This window comes from Carassius gibelio, chromosome B24 (genome assembly GCF_023724105.1).
Source record: "Carassius gibelio isolate Cgi1373 ecotype wild population from Czech Republic chromosome B24, carGib1.2-hapl.c, whole genome shotgun sequence".
In the NCBI taxonomy this organism is placed as follows: Eukaryota; Metazoa; Chordata; class Actinopteri; order Cypriniformes; family Cyprinidae; genus Carassius; species Carassius gibelio.
The window spans coordinates 16,974,833-16,982,782 of record NC_068419.1 but is presented as its reverse complement, the minus strand read 5'-3'; positions in this window follow the sequence as shown (position 1 = coordinate 16,982,782).

Genomic DNA, 7,950 nt, shown 5'->3' with positions numbered 1-7,950 from the left:
GTTATTTAATAACACAAATGCAAGAATTGGGATATTGAAGTGACAAGGCACTGGAAAATGTTATACACATACATAGGCAAGATTTAGTGATTCATATACAAAATAAATTGCATGCATTTAGATGTTTGTTTGGTTTTTTAACCCTCTGGGGTATTATTTATTTTGAGAGTCACACTTGTGTTGTTTTGCGTCAAAATTGCTGTATACACTGTGTAATGTTAATTTACTATATTTTCTTTCAATAATATTTAGAATTTTTAGTGTATTTCATTCTCTGATAAATATTCAAAGCTAAATTGTGGACTATTTTCTGTATTAAATGTAAAAGTAAATTATAACATTATTCTATATATTTTTTATTAATTAATGCAGTATTTATATTATAAATAGAGCAAAACTATTTAAAATCTGTTGAATCGAGGCAGATTTGTTCTACCTTGTGGAGAAAAAAAAAGTAAGAAATCATCTGTAATACCATGGTGTGCCAGTAGATGGCAGTAAAGATATTCAGTGCTGTGCATTCCTTAGTTCCTGAGAAGTGTTTTCAGGCATAATAGCTTAAGTTGTGTCACCCCTTCCCTGTAGATTTACTTTTTTTTTTTTTTGGCATTGTGGATCATTTGTATATTCTACACACACACACACATACACACACGTTTTTTGTTTATTTGGTCTAAGTGACTGAACACCACAGGGTTAAAGAAAACAAACTTCTGAGTAATAATGCAAGTGTATTATACTTTCATTACTGAATGAGTCATTCAATTTATGACTATATTGAGGGTTTTTTTCAGTGTGCTGTAAACCTTCCACATTATAAATTAGCAGCCACAGGTTGCAGGACAGGTTGTTTTCTTGCCCTGTGGAGGTGGATTGGAAATAGATTTCTGTTTCCACTAATGGCTTTTTAGTAGTAAGTTGCAGCAGAAGTGCGCTGCGTCAGCTTCTCTGCATGCCGTCGCAATGTTCCGTATCCCTGAGGAGCCTGAGTCAGCTTTCTAGAATGTCCACCACATTCCCTTATGACAACAGATTCATGTGTGCAATTATATTGGCGGGCTATTAGAACACTTCTGTTGCTTCGTTTGTTTAGTGCACTGAACAAGAATGATACTAGATCATTGTGGCTGTTAGTAGGTTCATTGTATTGTATGTGCATGTAAAAACTAATAATGCTGCCATTCAAAGTTCATTATCATTTGTTATATTAAAGCAGCAGTAATGACGGTGTCTTGACCAGCATCTGTCTACATATTCCTCCCTATCACTGTGTAATGTGTTTCCTCTCATAAGGGATGTCCTGGTCAATAACCAGTCTGTTAATGGAACCATTTTCAAACATTCATCGAAACACTGGTTTTCCTTAGACTGGGCTTCTTTTAGTGTTGATTTCTCCCTGTTACACATCTGTGCTTCTATGTTGATTTTTCATTCAAATGAGATTACAGAACACACTATCAATTAGTTAATCAGCAAATTCTGAGTTTGTAATCATATGGCGTGAATTTCATAATGGAGAAAATATGACTGTATTACAGTGAAGGGATGGAGAAATAATCATTATTTCCCTTTTAGCCACAGCAGAGCAACAGCCGATTTACTTAAAAGTTAATCATGTTTCTTTTTCAGCAAACATTAATCTCTTGAAGGAATATTTATTTTTATTTTTTTATTTTTTTTCGTGAAAGAGTTAGGATTTAGTCCATTAACAGAAAAGAGTCTTCACAGAAAACATGGGTCCCAGCATTGTTGTGTATATCGAGAAGAAGAGGGGGCCTAGCACTGAACCTTGTGGTACCCCATAATTATTTAAGTGAATAGGACACTGTTCTCCTCCACTAAAAGTCTCGAACCCTGTGAGGCCCAGTGTGGATAGGTTTAATAGGAGGATCTAGTGGTTATGTGGAAGGATGCAGATTGACAGGGCTGATGATATAGAGACACCTCTCACAACATGATGGGCTTCATTCACATTTCTGCTGAGATGATTTTGCCGAGTAAAAGCTTTGAGTGTTGTTTTGCCGATTGATCTGTGAGATGAATGCAAAATTCTGGTTGCAAATAACTCACACAAGTGTTGATGCTTTGAAGAAGACGAGAGACATTGAGCTGTAATTTTCAGTGAATATATGGTTTACCATTGGTTACTTTTACCTAAGCCTGCTTGACGGTGGTGGTAAAAGTGCCAGTGAGGAGTGATGTGCTGATGTGTGTAAGGGCAGGTAGGAGTCTGGAAGAAATAGCTTGAAAGGAATAGGGTCAAGGGGGCAGGTGACAGCATGGTGAGAGAGAAGACAATTAGAGACCTCATCCTCAGGGAGTGAAAAGTTTCATGAGGGTGATTGGTGTTTGTGAGACTGTGGGGCTGAGAATTGACTGTTTATGGATGTTGTCTGAGAAAAAAAGTCTTCACTGGCTGTCATAGAGAGGGTGGAGGAGGACAGAGGTGAATGTCTTCTACAGTTTATAGCTGTCTGAAGTGCTGTTGCTCTTGTGATAGTTGATGCTTTTGCAGTGTGGACCTTGGCAGAAAAGAAGAGAGCAGTTTATACCTGCTCAGGATGGCAGGATGTTTTAACGAGCAGCAACTTTTGTTTGTTTGATGTCAGGGGGGTTACCTGAATGAGAGGACAGATGTTGTCTAGACAGTATGTTAAAGTGGAGCACAGTGTCTGTAGCAGTACTTGCATCAAGAAAGGAGAAGTAAGAGAGGGAACTGATTTGAGGTTTAAGAAAATGCCAAGCCTTGGTTTTTTTTGAGTAATGTAATTTTGTGACATTTTACAGTTTTACTTTAAAGCTGCAGTAGGGAACTTTTGACGCTCTAGCGGTTAAACACGGTTTGGAAAATGGATTCATGGTGTACTCGCTTATTATATACATTTTTCTACATTTTGAACACAAACAAAGTTACGGACCGCAGCTCTGATTGGTTGTTTTTTACCGGGAGCGATGGAGTTTCTGCAAATGGCAATAGAGCACTGGGAGGAGTCAGAGGAGCTTGATTTATACACAGATTATCTGTCTCATATTCTACTGTCAGGACATAATGACAGGTTTAACAAATATGTAAAAAAATATTTTTTTACAAAAGTTATCTACAGCACCTTTAATACTCATTTATCATCAGCTTGGTTCCAGGTTCCCATGTCATCATGAGCTGGTAGCTGTGTGAAGACCTCATTCAGAGGTTACATCTTTACATTTCTTGAATTGACATTGTGGATTAACCCTGTGCTCTGATTCCAGAGGGGGTTTTAGCAAACCAGCTCGAAAAATGAAAGAATACAACAGAGGTCACTAATGATAAACGTTCTCAGAGCTTCCTCTTCCCATCAGCATCGCATGCTCAGGGAATTTCTCAGAGAAGTTGATGCAAATGCTGATGACCTTCTGCTACACAACAATGTAAGATGGCTCAGCAAAGGTAGGGTGTTGGAGCGCTTTTGGTCCATCCGAGGGGAAATCGCAGCTTTCTTGGCACAGCTGAAGAACCAGAAGGCAACAACATTTTCTCTCTTTTTGGAGGATGACAAGAAGATGGATATTGTGGCTGTTTTGGTTGACATCACTTCACACCTGAATGAACTGAATTTAAAGCTACAGGGCAAGGACAATTCAGTTTGTGATCTGATGACAGCTGTCCTCTCCTTTCAGAAGAAACTTGTGTTGTTTAGGGAAGACCTGCTGGCAGATTGTGCACACTTTCCAACTGTGAAGGAACAGGTTCAGGGTGAGAGAGATGTGTCTTCTTTTGTTGACTTTGTGGACAAGCTGATTGTAAACGTCAGCATGCGTTTTGACAGCTTCAGCCTTGGACAGCAGCTCACCCTCTTCATTCACAACCCATTCCTCATCACAGATGTCAGGGAGTTCTCAAAGGAAGTCACACTGCTCCTCAAGTGGGAGAATGCTGGGCCTCTCCAGATGCAACTGATCGATCTACAAGCAGATGTGGCCTTGAAAGAGCATTTTGGAAAAACTGATCCTACCACTTTCTGGCTTCAAATGGTCCCAGAGACCGCTCTCCCAGGTCTGAGGAAAGTAGTCTTGTACATCTTTTCCATGTTTGGCTCCACATACAACTGTGAGGCAGCTTACTCAACAATGAACATTATTAAAAGCAAATACCGATCCAGGCTCACTAATGAGCACCTGCACATGTGTTTGAGAATGGCCCTGACGCCATTCCAGCCCAGATTTGAAATCCTGGCAGGACAACCAAGGGCTCACTTTTCTCACTAAGCAAGAGAAAGTGTGGAAGTGGGATATAAAAGGGAAAGAAAGAGAAAAGGAGGTGTTAAAGCTGTTCAATTGTTAACGTGTTGAGATTGTTTATTTTAAAATGTGTTTAAACTTAAGTTGTGAAATGAAGTTAACTAAAAAGTAAAAGGGAAACTCAAGCTATACTTTTTATTTCATTTTTCTAAAATTAAGCACTTTATTTTGAGATGCACATTTTTCAAAAGCTCTGTTGTTTTATTTATTTTTAATTTATTTTTAAATGCAGCCTTTATTTTATTTAAATTGATCATTTATCATTAGAGTACTTATTATTTCCCTACAGCTCAATATATAAACTGACAATAAATATTGTTGAAATATTATTCAATTTGTACTTTCATTTTATTTGTCGTCTCTTGACTAGGCTACTTACATATTTTCATACAGCTATAGGCTGTGGCACTGAATCATAACACAAGTTAGTCATTGTGATGTTGGGGACCTTTGGTTGCTGATTTTTTTTCTAACTAGCCCTATTAGAATTTTAATTCAATACCCCTGGAATACAATAATACAGAATACAGTAAGGAATACTGTCTACAGTATCTATAGACTCTTTTTATGTTTATTTTAATTTCTTGGTTCTATTTTGGCAGGATATTATGGGCAGAGAAAATATCACAAACTCTTCCACATACTCTTTAAAATAAAGGTGCTTCACAATGCCACAGAAGAACGTTTTTGTCTAAATGGTTCCATAAAGAACCTTTAACATCTGAGGAACCTTGCTGTTTCACAAAAGCTTGAAAAAACACAGTTGATGTGAAGTTATGTCATTACTTCATTATTTCTGTGACTAAGCTACATCACCATTATACACTTTTGCATAACGCCCTCCTACTGGCTGTTTGGCTCGCCATCAGGCAACAGCTGAGTAAGTCATTTCATTGACAATATACAGTTTTTTTAGAGGGGAAAACACAAAAAATAAAAACATAGCCGCATCATAGTTCCCTAAAGATACAAAACAACATGAACTTCAGATGTGCAGTCACGTGTTAAAATCACATGTGAAATGTTGAACACATGCGAAAAGTGGTCTTCAAATCATTCTATTGCTGTTAACCAAGTAGCGAATTTTACTGACAAATTTTACAGTCTTTTACCATTAAAATTGCTATTATTTTTTACAGTGTGGGGTCCAAAACAATACTGGAAAAGGGTGCTTACTGTAGACTCGGAAGTAAAAGCTTACTGCTATGATTATATAAGAGTTGTTTATGATTGACAGCCTACAGACGCTGCTGTGATTTAGGTTAAAAATGCATAAATAGGCCTCTCAATACATATCAAACTATATTTTATAATGTATTAAAGCAATAGTGACCACATGATTAAAACAGTTACACTTAATTGTGTGTTGCGACATCCAAGATACAGTAGTCTTTTAGTTTCAATCATTCTGAAAATCCTGCATCGAGCTGCCTTGTTTGTAATCAAATCCATGATAAAACGAAGTGAACAAAGGACCAAAGGGGTGTGTTTCGGGTTTAGTGTAACCTTTTCACTTACATTAATGGTCACACAATCTGTGTTTTTAAAATGGTAAAAGCTTTTTTTTTTTTTTTACTGTAGTCGCACTGTTGTATTGAGTCACATTTATCACGCAACACTGATAAAAGCATACACACCCCCACTTTATTAGTATTTAAATAGTATATGATTATGTTGAACTTTGTTCTTGAAAAGATGGGACTGTATTAAGCATTATATAAAAAGTGTTAATGTTGCACATAAAAACGTTTTTCTGAAATGCCTGTGTATTTGACAAATGTTGCATTTAATTCACTTAATTTGTCATAAAGTATGCAACACAGCGTAAGTGTCACTAACGGAAGCAGAAAGTGTCCGGGTCGATGTTTCTGTTTTCAGCTCCACTCCCGACTGCAAGCTGCTCTCGCTGATCACCGTCCCTAGCTGTGTCGAATGCACCTATAGAGGGGAACATTACACAAGCTGTGGTTTTGGCAAACTGGCTCCAAAAAGATGTTTTTAGACTAACGAGAAAATTCTCGAGTTCAATGACCTCTTATGTCAAAACATCAAGAGACTTTTTGTATCTCAGATCATGACCCTTTTAATTGTACAATTATATAACAAGCTAAAATAATGTTGTATTGAATATTCTGAAAATGTTGTATCAGAGTTAACATTTTCTTTCTATAAATGACTACATACAGCCATTTTTTTTTAAATAATGCAGAATTAAAATTACACACAAATACAGCAACTGTAATTACATTTATCAAGTGTTTAATAACGTCTATCAAAATGTAATGGTTCTCACCAAGTCATTGTCAACCCTTTTTTGAAAGGCAGTATTACATGAACCCATCCATCATATTACATCATCCCTGGCTCAGAGAAGCCAAACAGGGAAAGTGAGATTGAGTTTCATGGACAGACGATGACAGACAGTGAGGACATTCAGCTTGAGTCACGGCCCACAGAACTAATTGGATTCCTCCAGTTTCTCTTCACAAACTCATGGCAACATAAGAAAGTAGAAGTGGACTTCAATTCATGGCAAATTATCTCAACTCATTAGAGCCTAGTCATTAGTGAGTCTACCCAATTAAGTGAAAGAACAACACAATGAAACAAATATTAGTGCTCTCTCTCTCTCTCTCTCTCTCTCTCTCTCTCTCTCTCTCTCTCTTTCTGTCTGTTCTTTGTTTTGATAAAATCTGCTTCCATGGCAACGGAGGTTGCTAAATGCACAGGGAAGGGCATGAAAACCTCAGACAGATGCTGATTCTGTGTCCTTTCATTCAGGATCACTACAACTAAAGTTGCAAAAGTAATACACACGCACAAGAACTGAAATAACTACAACTTAAGTAGACAGACCAATGAGGGACTACGACTAAATTAACTAGACGACTAACATAATCAAGAGGAGACAGAAATTAGTCAAGAAACACATGAGGGATGAAAACACAACCAAAAGTTTCTGTGAGTGTGACAGTGTCATTCACCTTGCAATATTTTTCACAGCATGTGTCATGGCGGACAACTAAAATGCAATATAGTTTTATGAATAATACTGATTTTGTGTCACAGAATGAGTTATTTTAAGCAAGTATGTACTTGTTTAGACTATAAAGATCTTCTAGAATTTACCGCTGGCTGGATGACTCAACTGCCTTTATACTTTTGACTGAATTGCCTAGCAACTTTCATGATGGCTGTTGTTGTTAATTAATTATGATTATTTAATAATTCATATTTATATAAGTAATAGTATTTAGTATTGGGAAACTGTATGTTTGTGATGCTGATTTTAGTTCCACCAATTTACCTCATCCAATTACCAAGCAGTGCTTAATTTTGTTCAGTCTGTGGTGTAAAAAGGTCACATGCTCCTGGCGGGAAGTCTTCCAGGCCAAGTGCATGCAACCACTGGCGACTAATTTTAAAGTCTGCTGGAAAACTTTGCAGTTCAGCAGTGCTGTTGCAACCAGCAACACTACACACACGTACCATCCTGACCACTGTACTAAATACAGATAAAACTACGCCAACTTGAAGCTATCCTAACTGATGCAATACTATGCTACTTACTAACTAGCTAACTAACTATGCTTCTAACAATACGAACATTACACTACTATGCTAATTAACTACATAAGCTACACAAAATAATATAAATAACTATATAAATGC